This window comes from Scyliorhinus canicula, chromosome 14 (assembly GCF_902713615.1).
Source record: "Scyliorhinus canicula chromosome 14, sScyCan1.1, whole genome shotgun sequence".
NCBI classification, from domain to species: domain Eukaryota; kingdom Metazoa; phylum Chordata; class Chondrichthyes; order Carcharhiniformes; family Scyliorhinidae; genus Scyliorhinus; species Scyliorhinus canicula.
The window spans coordinates 52653210-52669912 of record NC_052159.1 but is presented as its reverse complement, the minus strand read 5'-3'; the positions used below and the strand labels follow the sequence as shown (position 1 = coordinate 52669912).

The following is a 16703-nucleotide window of genomic DNA, read 5'->3' as shown; positions in this document are numbered from 1 at the left end:
GTAACAGTCGGTACTCCCACATTAGGGCGGCAGAAACGGCAAAGCTAACCTCCCACGTGGAAGAATGTGTGCAGGCCATCACACAAATGCAGGGCCTAAGTATCGACGAGAGTGGCCATTTCGCGCGCTTTTCCCAGGCTCCTGCACATGCACGCTACAACTGACGGAACGGCGAGACCGATGACCAGCCTGCGCAGGTGCATACATCATTTGACCGCACTGCGTCATGAGCTGTCTGAATTGTGGCTCCGCCCATTTAAAGTGGCAATGGCTGGCAAAATCACGACGGTGTCTACAGTGTGACAAGCTTGGCCACTATGCAGCCCTTTGCAGATCTGCTCCACTGACCAGCATCCAGCATTCCCAGCCACGGCGCAGAAGTGTCCGTTCAATACAGCAAGGCCATGCCAGACTCCGACCCTGACAGCCCAACAGATCCTGAGGCTGAGTGCCTCAAATCCCCATACCAGGTGGGCATCATCACAAAGCATGCGCTGCCTTTCTCCAAGATAGTGAAGCACCTCCCAATCCTAAGTGTGGATCCTGACGATGAGTGGTGTGCTGTCCTCACAGTCAACAAGGCTCGCATCCGCTTCAAGCTGGACACCGGCGCACTGCCGAACCTCATCTCAAAGTCTGATCTCGACACCATCCGCGTCAGACCAAACATTCTTCCACCGGCCTGCCAGCTCCTTGACTACAATGACAATGCCATAGCTGCCAGTGGCTCATGCCAACTCGGAGTTTCCAATAAGTCATTTAAAGCGACACTGCGATTTGAGATCGTAGGACCTGACAGAGCATCCCTGCTCGGTGCTCGGGCCTGCAAACTCCTGAACCTGGTTCAGCGAGTCCACACCATGTCATCCTCACAGGCGATGGCCTCACCGGATGAAAACTTCCAGGCCCAAATTAATGACATCATCGCGCAGTACCACAGTGTGTTCGACGGAATGGGCACACCCCCATACCGATACAAAATCCTGCTCAAACCAAACGCCACCCGTATGGTTCATGTAACATTTTGGGTGCCTTGAGCGGAACTTGAGTGTGGATGTTCCGAAATAGCACTTGGATGTCTTTAACTTTAGGCCGTAGTCATGTACGCGGCGGAATACCTTCTGGAGACAGGACACATGTTCTTCATGGGTTGTGGACCAGATGATGATATCGTCTACGTACACACGAACCCCTTCAATGCCCTCCATCATCTGTTCCATGATGTGATGGGATATTTCTGATGCCGAGGTGATGCCAAATGGCATGCGATTGTAGCAGTATCTGCCAAAAGGCGTGTTGAAGGTGCAGAGCCTTCTGCTGGACTCTTTTTGCCAAAATCCCTGGGATGCGTCCAATTTTGAGAAGATGTGCGCGTGTGCCATCTCACTTGTGAGTTCCTCCCGCTACAGGATGGGGTAATGTTCCTGCATGATGTTCTTATTGAGATCCTTGGGATCAATGCAGATGCGCAGGTCCCCCAAAGGCTTCTTTACGTACACCATCGAGCTGACCCAGTCAGTCGGTTCGGTGACCTTGGATATGATGCCTTTTTGCTGAAGATTCTTGAGCTCTGCCTTCAGGCACTCTCTCAGTGGAGCAGGGACTCGTCGTGGTGCGTGGACCACTGGCTTGGCATCAGGTCGTAGCAGAATCTTGCATCAATACGGCAGTGTGCCCATCCCATTGAACACATCTTGATACTGGGCGAGGATGTCTCGATGCTGGCCTGAAGATCCAAATGGGAGGACGTCGTGGTGTCAACCCTTTGAATGAGTTTCAGCTGCTTGCAGGCGTGTGCACCTAATAGGGATGCCCTGTCTGGCTTCACAATTTTGAAGCTAACCGTGCTTGTGTGTGTCGGTTGGATACTTGCAGATGGCAGGATCCCAGTGCTGTGATGGCATACCCGTTGTAATCCAGGCGCTTGCAGGCAGCTGGAAGGACCATGGGGGGCTTCTTGATTCTTTTAATGTCCATCTGTGAGAGTAGGTTGGCAGAGGCACCTGTGTCCAGCTTGAATTGGATGGGGCAGTGGTTGACCTTCATCACTGCTCACCATTCGTCCTCAGAATCCACAACTAGGATTGATTGGACTTGCGATATGTCTGGTGTGGCATATTCACACTTTTTAATAATGCCCACACGGTAAGTGTTGTCCAGGTATTCATCATCTGAGTCCGTTGCACTGCCAGGATCAGAATCCTGTAGGCGGTGTTGCACACTCCGGATGCACCGGTGTCGGAATTGGGAGCGCTGGCTCCTGACTGGTGGTGCAGATCTGCATAAGGCTGCATAGTGGTTTGGTTTCCCGCAGTTTAAACAGCATCTGCCTCTTTCAGGACAGTGTTCCTTTAAATGGGCGGTGCCACAGTTCGTACACGTCATGATGCGGCATCATGAAGCTCCGTGTGTCGTTGCGCATGTGAAGTGCGGTTGTCGGACGTCTGCACCAGTGCAGTGCGGCTTTTGGCCGCTTCGTTATCCCGATCGTATCGCGCATGTGTCGGGCCCCGGGAAGAGCGTGCAAAATGGCCGCTTTCGTCAATGTTGAGGTGCTGCATCCGGGAGATGGTCTGCACACACTCTGCCCCGTGGGAGGCTAATTTTTTACTTTCTGCCGTTTTGTCCTGGGAATAGGGATTTTTAGAGTGCTCATGCACAGCACACGTTTCAATCACGACTGGCACGGTCATATGCTTGATCTTCAGTAACTGCTCCCGCAGAGGATCAGAGTGGACTCCAAAAATGATTTGGTCTCTTATCATGGAATCAGTGATATCACCAAAGTTGCAGGATTGCGCTAGCGGTCTAAGGTGAGTTATATAGGAGTTAGGGCAGCACAGTGGCCTAGTGGTTAGCACTGTTGCCTCACGGCGCTGAGGTCCCAGGTTTGATCCCGGCTCAGGGTCACTGTCCGTGTGGAATTTGCACTTTCTTCCCGTGTCTGCATGGGTTTCACCCCCACAACCCAAAAATGTGCAGAGTAGGTGGATTGGCCACACTAAATTGCCCCTTAATTGGAAAAAATAATTGGGTAATCTAAATTTATATTTTTAAAAATTTATATAGGAGTTGAAGGATTCGTCTTTACCTTGCAATTGCTGCTTGAATGTGTAGCGCTCAAAGATTTTGTTGGTGTCCACCTCACAGTGGCTGTCAAATTTGTCCAGGATGGTCTGGTACTTTGTCTTGTCCTGGTCTTCGGCAAAGTGAAAGGAGTTGAATATTTCTATGGCTTGATCACCCGCAGTGGTGAGTAGAAGAGCTATCTTCCATGCATCAGGCGCACCATTGAGGTCTGATGCTTTGACGTAAAGCTTAAATTTCTGTTTGAATGTCCGCCAGTTGGCACTGAGATTGCCGGTGGTCCTGAGCTGGTGAGGAGCCTGAATCTTTTCTATTGTGCCGGTATGCAGTCACTGGTCATCACAGATCTTGCTGGGTTGAACTAACTAGGTTGAACAGACTCCTGGTATCATGTTGTGTTATGTAGTTTGAAATAACACAGGCTGCCACTTGGTGTAGTTTTAAGTAAGAGATGCTCCAGACTTTGAAATGAGTTCAATGTGTTTATTGAACTATGAGCACAGTTCTTAATGAGTTCTATTCTCTGCTAATCTAATTGTAGTAAATCGTGTCCGCTGCTGGGCACCTGACAGAATACCATGCTCTGGTACCTTGGCAGTGGCATCAGTGCGTTCCAGTCTGCACGTACAGTAAACACCATTGGCATATCATTAGCCGGCCTGACCCGGGATTCTCTGAGGCTACTGCTATGCTCCCCGTCTGCTCGGAGGAATTACCGACAGCGAGTTTTACTTGTGGTTTCACACATCAGGAAACACGTGCTGTGGCTGCTGAGGGAGGGGGAGGGGTATGAAAAATGTCCAATAGTGTGCTGACAGCTGGTCTGGGGGCTTCTGCCAGGGCTAGGAGAGTAGTGGAGGATGGCCAGGAGGTGGGCCTTGGGGTTGGGGTGGACAGGCACGGAACGCCATTGCTGTAGTCTGCAAGACAGACATGCTTCTGCGCATGCCGCTGACTGCCCATTGTGAACTTAGTGCCACGGGTCTTATGGATGTCCTCCCTGGCAACTCCCTTAGGTAACCTTTGGCCCCAACCAATCCATCAATGGGATGGCCGTGCTCCAGCACAGCCAGTGCCATCGTGTTTGCTGGGATGAGTGTGTATGGGGAGTGGAGTGCTACTATGTGGCTGCAGCTTGTCAGCCTCTCGGCATGACCCTAGTGAATCTGCCAACATTTTTCACTGGAATCACTCGTGTTCCACGTGGCACCTGTGCTAGCCCATTAACGGATCCAGTGTTGCTCTGGGACCAGAACCGATTTTGCTGTCGTAGAAGTCCACCAGTTCTGTTCCGGCGTCAACACTAACTGAAATGGAGAATCCCGCCCAAGGTTTATTTCCATGAAGAACGTATTTCCATGTAACAGTCCCAGTCCCAGTCAGGACTACTCTGCAGCTCGGTTCCTACAAGGCCGGCTCCTATGGTATTCAGTTAAGTAGCCCACTGATGGGCCTCTGCCACTCAACGGGGAAGCTTGTACTCCACGAGGCTCATGGGGAGATTAATCGGGTCGTCCCCATGAGTTTTGTGGGGGCTATACCATTCCCCTCCGCTGAAGACCACTAGTCCCTCTGAAGAAGGACGAGCAGTGGGACGTCTCCTCATTATTACCTGCGGTTGTACTCTCAGTGCCTGCTGGGCTGGGTCGGAGGGTGTATAGTATGTCGGGGAACATCATTTACGAGATGATCGTCTGAGGGGTACTGCCAGTTCTTGATCCCTGGCAAGGTCACCGTCGGAAGCCTCGGATGGCTGGGTCTCAAGAGTCTGAGTCTACCACCTTTTGCATCTTGGTGTTGGGGGGCCCAGGGGGCGATGCCCCCGGCCCCTATCTGCCATGGTGACTCGCTGGGAAGACAGTTCATCTGGTGTGTCCTGGCCTATCAATGCCCCCCTTTGCCTAAAGTGGTCCAGGTGCTTCCGCACTATCCATTCGGGCATCTTTGCCTCGTACGAGACTGGTCCAGTCTGCTGTACCACTATCCCTGGAATCAATCGAGCACTATCCCCTAATTTTCAAACGTACACCACATCCCTGGTTCAAAACTCCTGGTCTGTGTTCGGCTGCCTTGGTGCCACCTCCACAGGCCCTGACCACATTGTACTTTCCTGCCGATATTGGGAAACACGAGGCTGAGGTGGGTCCTGAGCCTCCGGCCCATCAATAGTTTCGCTGGGGCTTCACTGGTCTGGCATGTGACATGATCCAGTAGCTAAACAAAAATATTGCCAGTCATATTTCATGAACCCGTGGTCTGTTTTTTCATCCCTCTCTTGAAGGTCTGTGCCGCTTTCTCGGCCAGCCTGTTAGAGGAAGGGTGATACAGGGCCATGTGGATGTGTTGCACCCCGTTTGCCTTCATAAGGCATTCAAACTTGTCGCTAGTGAACAGGGTGCCATTGTCTGTGATAACCTCCAGGATACCATGGGTGCTGAAAGAGAGCCATAACTTCTCAATGGTGGCCTTCGAGGTGCTGAACGACATCTGATGGACGTCCAGCCACTTGGAGTGGCCATCCACCACAAGTAAAACATTGACCCTTGGAAGGGTCCAGCAAAGTCGTATGCAGGCACACCCAAGATCTGCCTGGTCATTCCCATGGATGTAGTGCGGCAGCAGGCCGGAGTTTCTGCTGCTCCTGGCATGTGGTGCATAGTTGGGCCAATCTTTCAATTGTGCCATCCAGGCCTGGCCACCACACATAGCTTCTGGCCAGCATCTTCATTTTCGACACCCCTGGGTGTCCGTTGTGTAGACCCTGGAGAATTGCCTGTTTGTGTGGCTCGGGACCACGACGCCTGCCCCCACATGATGAAGCCATCTTCCACACAGTACTGCTGCATCTTGGTGTCTAAGGCCTATAGGTCTTCAGGCAGCTTTCTTTGCCGGCCCCTGTGCAAGACAATGTGGCGTACTTTCATCAATACTAGGTCTTTTTGCGTTCAGTCACAGATCTGGATGGCGGTGACAGGCAAGGTGTCCATAATAATAATCGCTTACTGTTACAAGTAGGTTTCAATTAAGTTACTGTGAAAAGCCCCTGTTCGCCACATTCCGGCGCCTGTTCAGGGAGGCCGGTATGGGAATTGAACCCGCACTGCTGGTATTGTTCTGCATTACAAGCCAGCTATTTAGCCCACCGTGCTAAACCAGCTCCTTGAGGTTGAGCGTCAAAACAACTTTGTCAGCCTTAGGTGGGGATGGAGAGCGCGTCGGCAGCAGGAGCCTGCTCAGCGTGTCTATGTTTTCAACCTGCAAACCTGGCGATGCTCGACGGCTTACTCACAGGCTGCTAGTAATAGGGCCCATCGCTGAATCCGGGTGAACTCTATTGGTGGGATAACCCTGTTTTCTTTAAAAAGCCCTAGCAATGGTTTATCGCCTATAACAATGGTGAATTGGCGCCCATACACATTGATGAAATTTCTTTACCACAAATACGACGACCAAACCTTCTTTTTCAATGTGGGCGTAATTGCACTCAGCAGCAGCCAACGTACTTGTTGTGTATGCAATCGGCCTTTCCCTACTGTCAGCCATGCGGTGGGACAATACTGCTCCAATTTCATAAGGTGAGGAGTTGCATGTCACCAACAGGGCTTGGATGGGTCATGATGCATCAATTACCTGATGACGTCCGCTGCTGTTTCATCCTGGCAAAGATCTCCTCCTGTGGCACTCTCCACACCCATTCTTGGTGCTTCTTCAGGAATGTGTGTAGTGGGGTGAGGATGGTCGCTAGGCGAGGACTACATTTCTTGTAGTAGTTTATGAAACCCAAGAACGACCATAACTCTGTCACGTTTTCCGGTGTGTGGGCTTGCTTTATCAGCCACACTTTTCTCTCAACCTGGTGTAGCCAGCCCAATCCACGCAATAACCCAAGTATGTAACTTCTTTGGCATGAAAATGCCCTTTTCCCTCTTGAGGCCAACGCCCTTTTTAACGCGAGAGAGCTGTCGACAGAAATCATGAAAAAAGCTAGCTTGGTGCTGTTCACATTGCTCCAGGGTTAGCATGCCCTTTTGGAATGTGCCAAACAGTTCACTAGAAATGGTGTCTTCTATGCCATCATTTATAAAGCCAGGAACCTGTGTGTTTTTGCAACCATTTTCTCAAGCTGCCTAGCCACCTTCACTAATTCTCTCTGTTCCTGCACCTCCTTTAGAATTAAACCACTTTATTTTGCCTCTCCTCATTCTTCCGACCAAACTGTACCACCTCAAATTTAATCTGCCATGGCGGGGGCGGGATTTTAGGCGGCCCCAGGCGATTCTCCGACCCTGCTGGGGGTCGGAGAATTTCGCCCAAGTCTGTAACTTTAAACACAAGTAACCTGGGCCAGGATTCTCCCCACCTTCAGGAGCTAGGCCGGCGCCGGCGGGGTTGGCATCGCGCTAACCGGCGCTGAATGCTTGGAGACCGGCACCGAAGGGCCTCCGCCGGCCGGCACGAGTTGGCACATGCACGGGAGCGCCAGCATGTGCTGGCGTGATCCCAGCGCATGCACAGGGGGGTTCTTCTCCACGCCAGCCATGGCGGACATTTACAGCGGCCGGCGTGGAGGTAAAGGGTGCACCCACGGCACAGGCCCACCCCCCTGGGGTCAGATCCCCCCGCGCCCCACCGAGGACTCTGCAGGTCGCCCGCAGAGCCACGTCCCGCCGGTAAGGACCTTGTTTGATTCACGCCAGCAGGATTGGCCGAAAACGGGTGGCCACTTGGCCCATTGTGGAGCGGAGGATCACCGGGGGGGGGGGGGGGGCCACTGCCAATGGCTCCAGACAGGCGTGACGCGATTCCCGCCCCCGCCGGAAAATCGCCGCCGGAGAATCCGGCAGCCGGCATCAGGGCAGCGGGGCGGGTTTCACGCCGCCCCCACGGCAATTCTCCGGCCCGGCGGGCGGTCGGAGAGTCCCACCCCTTTTACTTTGTACATATTGTATTTAAATAGACAGAAAATATAACTGAATATCTACTACCCCTTTGCCAACCTTGCCTTCCTAACGTGCCCCACTCTCTACACAAACACACACACACAAACAGCACTGAGGGTAAAGGGTGGTGAAAAGAGAAAGAAAATATTTTTTTAAACAATAACGATTTTTGATGCACTGGGTTGACTTCCAGTCAGTGGGCTGAATTCTCCGCTGTCGGAATTCTCCGTTGCACCGGCAGCGCACCCACGCCCGAGGATTCCCCGATGGTTTGGGGCTGCCCACAATGGGAAATCCCATTGACCGGCTGGCGGGACAGAGAATTCCACTGTCGGCAAGGGTGCACCGCACCAGAAAACTGGTGCAGAGGGATGGAGAATCCCCCCAGTGATTTTCTGAAGTTCCGGCTTTCATTTTGGTAATTGTTCCTTCTGAGATGGTTTCTCTGGCAATGTTGTCTACTTTCTTTGCAGACTCTGCATCATTTCAGGTTCACAGCAAAGGATATGCCAGGTACTCACTGCTTTCAGAACAATATAACAATTCTTTCATTTCAGCAAGCAGGAGAGAGAGCGAGAGAGTGGGTTTCTATTAATTCCAAGGTCTAAACACTTATGCCAAGTTCTCTCAGAAAGCATCACGTAGGAACCAATCACTGACTGGCGTCAGGCGGAACACTGTCCCTGGCCAACCCATCGGTTGCCAATAAGCCAATCGAACCAAGTCCCTCTAATGCTGGTTCCTAAGGTCCACTTAGCGCCGAAGAGTCTGGCTTCTCTTTTCCATAATACAAAACCTGGGAACACAGTGTCCTGGCAAACAGGCTGTTTTAATTTAGTCTTCTGCTTAAAGGCACACCCCGATTATGAGTCCACAGACGAAAAATAATAAATGAAAAGAACTGGAAACAAAGGAAATAACAGGAAGGCAACTTACAATGTGCAGATAAAATCAAAGACCATCATTGGAGTCGACTTGCTGCCAACGAAGGAATACCTTTGTGTGGCCCAAACATAGCTGTTAAGGGCTTATAAGCTGTCAATATTGTGAAGTAATGACCATATAGGTATTGGTGAAATTTTCTCACACCAAAAATAATACTCAGTGCTTCCTTCTTCAACTGAGAGTAGTTTGAATTAGCATTTGTTCAAGTGCAGGACACAAAAATTATTGATCTTTCATCCCCTGAAGGTAGTATGTGTGACACCTCCGCTCCAACTCTGTATGGCAAAGTATCACAAGCAAGTTGGAATGGTAACTTCAGGTTGAAATGCACTAACACATCTGATTTCAGCAGTGCTTGCTTAGCTGACTGGTATGCTTTTTCACATTCAGGTGTCCATTGCCAACTTTGTTTCACACACAATAAAGTGTGTAATGGTTTGAGCAGGATTGCTAGGTTTGGGATTAGTTTTCCATTGTAGCTAATTAAACCAAGGAATGATGGTGTGGAGCCTCCATTATAGCTTCCACCTTCTTAGGTGTTTTGTTTATCGATTACATGGCCTAAATATTGGACTGATGTTTGAAGGAAATCACACTTATCTTCCCTCCCACGAAGACCATGCATTGAAGGTGTTTCAGTGTGGCATCTAAATTGTGTAAATGTTTTTGTTCATTGGTACCAGTAATTAGTATATCATGAAGGTAATACTGTACCCCCTGTAAGCCATTAAGGATCCGATTCATGGACCATCCAATAATACAGTGGCACAGTGGTTAGCACGGCTGCTATACAGTGCCAGGGACCGGATTCAATTCCAGCCTTGGGTGACTGTGTGGAGTTTGCACTTTCTCCCCATGTCTGTGTGGGTTTCCTCCGGGTGCTCTGGTTTCCTTCCATAGTCCAAAGGGGAAGAGCAGGGAGTGGGATTAGGTAGCGTGCTCTTTCAGAGGGTCAGTGCGGACTTGATGGGCCAAATGGCCTCCTTCCGCACTGTAGTAATTCTGTGATAAGGACTTTTGCATTGAGTAATGTTCTTAGTTTGTTCAGTAGTCCATGCTATCTCGCATTTCATAGTCAAACAGGGGCCTCTACTTGCCCTCATATCTCGTTTTTGACTCCTGTTCCAGGATCTCTCCCTCTTATGCATTTCTGTTGCTAGTACATGATAGTATCCAGCCATGGCGATCTGCACTGCATTTTCTAGCTTTCCACCATTTGACCTCCTTTTGTCAGTCATTCGGCCTTATCCCTTGTCTATCATATTGCTCATTCAGCCAATGTTTGAAATTGTCAACAGCTTTTCCCACTATTCCTCCAATCGGAGTATCCCTCCATTCACTGCAACCTTCTAGTGTGTATGTTACCTTAGGACTGAATTTAGGCAGTTGTCCTTTGGTTACAATAGCCCTGTTCCATGCATCATTATCAATTTGGCTAGCGTCATCCGGCCCCTTAATTCACTATATTCTGTGCCTCATGACTATCAAACATTTGAGAACACGAGAAATAGGATGACTCATCACCTTATATCAGTTGCTTAAATTCTGCAAATTTTTAATCAATCCTGATTAATCGCGATGAATATGTCCTTACAGTTGAACCATTGCTTTTCCATCATGCCCCATCATCTCTTTCTGACCCTGTCTTTTCTCGTATATTAAATCCCCAGTATTAATGTTTCTCTTGGATAGTCTTATGCAATGCTGAAAAGCCTGCTGAATGTTTTCTGAGAGTTCTGCCTTGATGAATGCTCTTCTCCCTGCACGGAGGGCACTCAAATGTACAGAATAGGTAGAATTAATTGTAGTCCCTTCCAGAACTTGGGATGATAATATGAAACAGAATGTATTTTGGGATTCCTCCCATAAACCAACTGATACGGACTAAAGCTTTGAACAATTTGGAGCAAATTCTTCACATGGACTGCCCGCCAGGGTAGATGTTTGTTGCAATTTGGTCGGTCAGCTAAGATGTTATGGAGCATTTCATTGACCACCACATGATTTCCTTTACACACGATATTGCTGAAAGGACTTTCAGCTGCAACGCTCATAACTACAAAGTTCATAGGGCGAAATTCTCCGAACCCCACGACGGGTCTGAGAATAGCGGGAGGGCCTTCCCGACATTTTTCCCGCCCTCCCGCTATTCTCCCCCCCCCCCCCCCCCGCCCGCCCAACTCCCGACACGAATCGCTGCCGCCGTTTTTTTACGGCCGGCAGCGATTCACAGCTGTTCGATGGGCCGAAGTCCCAGCCCTTTACGCTGTTTTTACGAACGGCAAACAGACCTGGTCTGGCCGTTCGTAAAAACGGCGGGAACAACTCGCTTTTTATAACCATGGCACCGATTGGCACGGCAGTACCACGGCCGTGCCAAGGGTGCCATGGGCCCGCGATCGGTGGGCACCGATCGCGGGCAGCGGGCCCGATGCCCGCGCACTATTTGTCCTTCCGCCGCCCCGTAGTATCCATTCGCGGGGCGGCTGAGGGGCATCCCGGCCCGCGCATGCGCGGGTTTCGCGCAAATACGCGATGACGTCATCCGCGCATGCGCGGGTTGGAGTCTTCCAATCCGCGCATGCGCGGCTGACGTCATATGACGCGTCAACCGGCGCTAACTCCGGCAAGCGGGCTTAACGAAATTCATTAAGCCCGTGATGCCGGAGCTTGCGGCGTCGGGCTGCTAGCCCCGCCCGGGGACCAGAATCGGTTCCCGGTCGGGAATGGGCGCGCTGGCGTCAAACCCGCCCGGGTTTGACGCCAGCCTTACGATTTCTCCCGTTTTGGGAGAATCGCGCCCATAGTTTTGCACTAACCTCCCCCAATCCAACCACCATTGTCAGTCAGGAATTCAGCTGGTACACTCAGTCTGGTTCCTTCAATTTTTTCATGATTTGATTTATAATCACTCTTTTGTCTTTACCATATATTACACTATAGACAGACCGAGCCTGGTTGCCAAATCTATGAATTGCAAAATGAAAATGTTTCTTTTTTTGTCCCACACCTTTAAATGTATAGCCGGGATTCTCCGGCCGTGTCTGCCCGGCGACCGAAGAATCCTGCCCAAGGTCAATGGAGTTGCTCATTGTACATGGCTCACCCGTGGAGTTTTTGCGGCGGACGGAGGAATCCAGCCCTATGGCTACTACTTCATTAAAGTCTCATGCTAATGGAAGAGTAACACAAGGACATAATGGTGCCCGCTGACATTTTTTGAATGTATCATATTTTTCACTAATCTTTTCAAAGAGCTTTCTATATTCATCAGCCATTCCTGCATCCTTCAGTAGTATTTTAAATGTATGACAAGAGAGATGAGAAAATTGTTAATGTAACTTTCAGGCTACTTTATTTTATTATTACTCCAATCCTCATCTGTCAGATCTGCCAAAAGCTTTCGTCCTCATTTCGTTTGTGTTATTTTGCTGTTACATGTCCGTGTCTGAATGATCTTATGATGCTGCTGAATGTCCCAACTGTGCCAGAGGGCTGCTGGAAATGACTGCTTTCCTCAAGATTTCAATTTACAGCAAAAGACATCTAATCTGGGTGGCACGGTGGCGCAGTGGTTAGCACTGCTGCCTCACGGCGCCGAGGACCCGGGTTCAATCCTGGCCCCGGGTCACTGTCTGTGTGGAGTTTGCATGTTCTCCCCGTGTCTGCATGAGTCTCACCCCCACAACCCAAAGATGTACAGGTAGGTGGATTGGGCACGCTAAATTGTCCCTTAATTTGAAAAAAAAAATTGGGTACTCTAAATTTATAAAAAAAGAAGACATCTAATCCAAAATTTCTTTCTTTCTGAGAATCTAACTCCAGTTAAGACCAGGAGCCTTTCCGTGTGCAACACTTTAGCATAGTCCAAAAATTTGAAAGCACGTGCTGAAGAAGAAATTTCTCGATTGAATTTCTCAAACTTTTTACATAATCAATTAAAGTCCATGATATATTCTTCTACGGAATAGCTGTCTATCTTTGTAAATCTGTCAAAGTCTGGCCATGCCTTGAAGACATTAAATAGATCATCTTTCTTATATGTTCTATACATAAAGCTAAATTAAAGGCTCCAAACTTCCTCAGTGTCTATTAATGAGCCTCTAGCTGGGGTGGCATGATGGCGCAGTGGTTAGCACTGCTGCCTCAGGGCGCCAAAGACCTGGGTTCGATCCCAGCCCCAGGCCATTGTCCGTGTGGTGTTTGCATATTCTCCCCGTGGCTGCATGGGTCTCCCCCCTGCAACCCAAAGATGTGCGCGGTAGGTGGCTTGACCGCATTAAATTGCTGCTTAATTGGAAAAATGTTTTTAAAAATGAGCCTCTAGCTCACAAAATATTTTGCATCTGACCTTACTTTTGAAAGAAAGCAACAATGCAAAGTGCAAAAGTCGCACTTTGATTTTTCTTTGGTCACCCATGTCCACATACATACTTAATTTTTCCATTTAAGGCTGTGATTCCGAGAATATCAGTGAGGAATCCTACGCTGACAATTTATATTACCGGTGCTCTAACTGCTCTAAATGCTTTATTCAACAATGCCTTTCATCTGTGGATAGTAACAACATAATTAACATATCATTAATTGCATTACCTCCTTCATTTTACCTTCAATTAAAGGCACCGTCCCAAAATATAATAATCTTATAAACCTCTTAATTGCAACAATGTGTTCAAATAAGTTGTCTGCTGCTGGCCAAAATGTTTGCCCACCTTTCCAGGATGTCATCATTCACAGTCATAAGAAGGCGGAGTCTGGCAGTGACAGGGTTGTCTCTAACTTTCAGAAACTCAATAAATAAATGGATGTTGACATTTTAAAAGTTAGGTTTTCAGAAGTTCCAAAATTCTGGCTGAATAATTGCCATGGAGATGGCAAACAGGAGTTGGGTTTGTTTCCAACTTAAAAACCAATGAGTTAGGAGCAGAGATAGGCCACTCAGCTCCTGGAGCATGCTCCGCCATTCAATTAGATTTTGCTTGATCTCATTGTAACCTCAACCCTACATTCCTGCTGACCCCCTATAACTTTTCACCTCCTGACTAATGAAGAATCTATCTAGCTCTGCATTTCAAAGATTCTACTTCCACTGCCTTTTAAGGAAGACAGTTCCAGCGATTCACAAACCCCAGAGAAAATAATTCCCCTCTTAAAAGCTTTGATCTTCTGAATTCCTGTGGTGACAAACCTAACTTCTCCAATCTTTCCTCGGGGGGGGGGGGGGGGGGGGGCGGGGGGGGGGACATTGTTGCTGATGTTGTTCCTGCTGTTTGTCCTGTTCCTCATCAGAATTGCATAAGCTCCTCCCACATGGCACTGAAGCCTGGCAGCCAGGAAATAAGACCATAAGACAGGAGCAGAATTAGACCACTCAACCCATTGAGTCTTCTCCGCCATTCAATCATGGCTGATATTTTCTCATCTCTATTCTCCTGCCAGCTCCCCATAACCCCTGATCCCCTTGTTAATCAAGAGAAATACAGCCGAAGCTGACAAAAGTCTAAGGCAGGTCAACTGACTTCCAATGCATCGGTCAACCCTTGTAAAGCACTAAGAGGACAATATCAGGCTAACTGTTGTGGGCAGCAACCTTTCACCTAGGCAGGGCTGCAGCTATTTGTTTCAGTCTTTAAAAGCTTTCCCAGCCCTTCACTTCCACGGAAGAAGCACTCCCCATTCTGCATCCGCCAGGTTGGCCCTGGCGAATTACACGGCTCAGGAAGCCTGACCAACCCTCTGTTCAAGCCAGAATTCTGGGGTAAACCCTGAGTTAATTGGGAATATAAATAGTTTACTTACCTGTCAATTCCATGTAGATTTCCTTATTGGGATCAGCCCAAAAATGGAGGAATCATGCCAGATTTCTGACCTGATGCTTCCATCCCTCCCACACCTCTTCTTCTGCCAGCACCTGAACCTTGACCAATGTCTTCACTAAGTTCTTGATTATGGTTGCCTTTCATACCTTGAAGTTTAAACTTGCAGCATCTGCTATCTAATACTCATTTTTAATTTCCCTAGTGACAGTATGAATTATATAAATGGCTGAACATGTGCATCATTATTGATTTATTTGCACAAATATTTAAAAGAAAAAAATAGCTCTCCAAATATCAATTACTCCCCAAACTAGCATTAATATGCAATGCTACTTGGGAAATAGGTAAAATTATCCAACACATCCCTGTTTTACAGATTTTATGGAAGATATTAGCCTTGAACCTAAATTAATGCAGCCATATATTGTTTATGAATAATATTTCATTAAATTGATCATTTGATCTTGTTAGTCACGAGCCAAATTTGGATCAAAGTTACTGGATTCAGATTAGACTATTCCATATCATTTATTATTACCCAATTAAATGTAATATGTTCATTAGCAATGTCATTTTAAAAAGCACTTTGCAGCTAATTAATTGAAACACTGGGAATTAGTATCAGGAACATTGTGGGCTGGATTCTCCCAAAATGGGACTATGTCCCCACGCCAGCGTAAAAACGCTGGCGTTTTACTCTGAAGATTCCTGGGAAAAAGTGGAGCCGATTCGATAACCTGCAGCGGGCCAGCCATGTATAGCGGCCCACAACCACGCTGGCGCCGATTCTCCGCTCTGTGGAGAATCGCGTCCCGGTGTCAGGGCGGCCTGGCCCGGTTGCGGGGATTCTCCGGCCTGGCCCAGGGCTGGGAGAATCCCGCCCAGAAGCTTGATAAAGAAAATGAGGGTGAAAGGAATAGCAAGATATACAGATTCTGTTAGACAATGAAAAATGAAATGAAAATCGCTTATTGTCACAAGTAGGCTTCAAATGAAGTTACTGTAAAAAGCCCCCTAGTCTCCACATTCCGGCGCCTGCTCGGGGAGGCAGTTACGGGCTCTACGCCGGCCCCCCCGCGATTCTCTGACCCGGTTGGACCGAGCGGCCATAAGAAAAAAACTGAGTCCCACCGGCACCGTTCTAACCTGCTCTGAGCCGGCAGACCTCGGCGTTGAAGGGTCGGGTGGTGGCCAGTGGGCAGGGGGGGTCCGACCCCGGGGTCAGAATTGCTGATCCTGGGGCCATGTTGACACCGTCAACGCTTAGCCTCAGGATCAGAGAATCCCGCCATTTCTCTCAAGTTCTTGAGCCTCCCTGAGTAAAAAACACGAGTGGGCGTGGTTTACGCCATCCGTCTGTAATAGAAACAGAAAAGGCGGCTTCACAGAGATTGGAGCGCCATCTTTCAAGGGCACCCCGATCAACTCATCTGCACCCCCACCCCTCGCCACCATGGAGTGCAATTTCCCCCTCAATGGCCTCGACACTTAACCCCCACCACACATAATGGTAAACCCACACTGTGGCGCCCCAGAGGGCTTGCCCCTGGCACTATCCCCTGGCATGTCTCTCTCCCCATGGGGGCTGTATTTACCTTTGTGCCCCTGAATGGATCTCTTGACTGATTCATGTCTTCAATTAGCTTTTGTAAACCTTGTCAACATGACCACAGGTCGGTGAGGTTGGAATTTTCAGTGAGGGGGGAATCATGTAGTGGGGGAGAGGGTGCTAATTAATTACATTAAAATGCATTCAAAAGCATTAAAATGATGTTCTTACCCTTTGTGGACGTGAGCTGTTTGACGTCACTGGGCGGGGCATAGAAAATCAGGAAGTGTGATCCTTCCAGAGAGAATAGTGTTTCCTGATTTTCCACCTCATTGGCAATCCTGCACAAAATAGCCCCTA

The 16703-nt window shown here is 48.9% G+C and overlaps 1 protein-coding gene across 4 annotated transcripts in view; it reads left to right on the top strand.

The window, feature by feature from the left end:
• Nucleotides 1-16703, top strand: part of sgcg (sarcoglycan, gamma) — an 807130-nt gene that overhangs the window by 337775 nt on the left and 452652 nt on the right. The window lies entirely within an intron of this gene.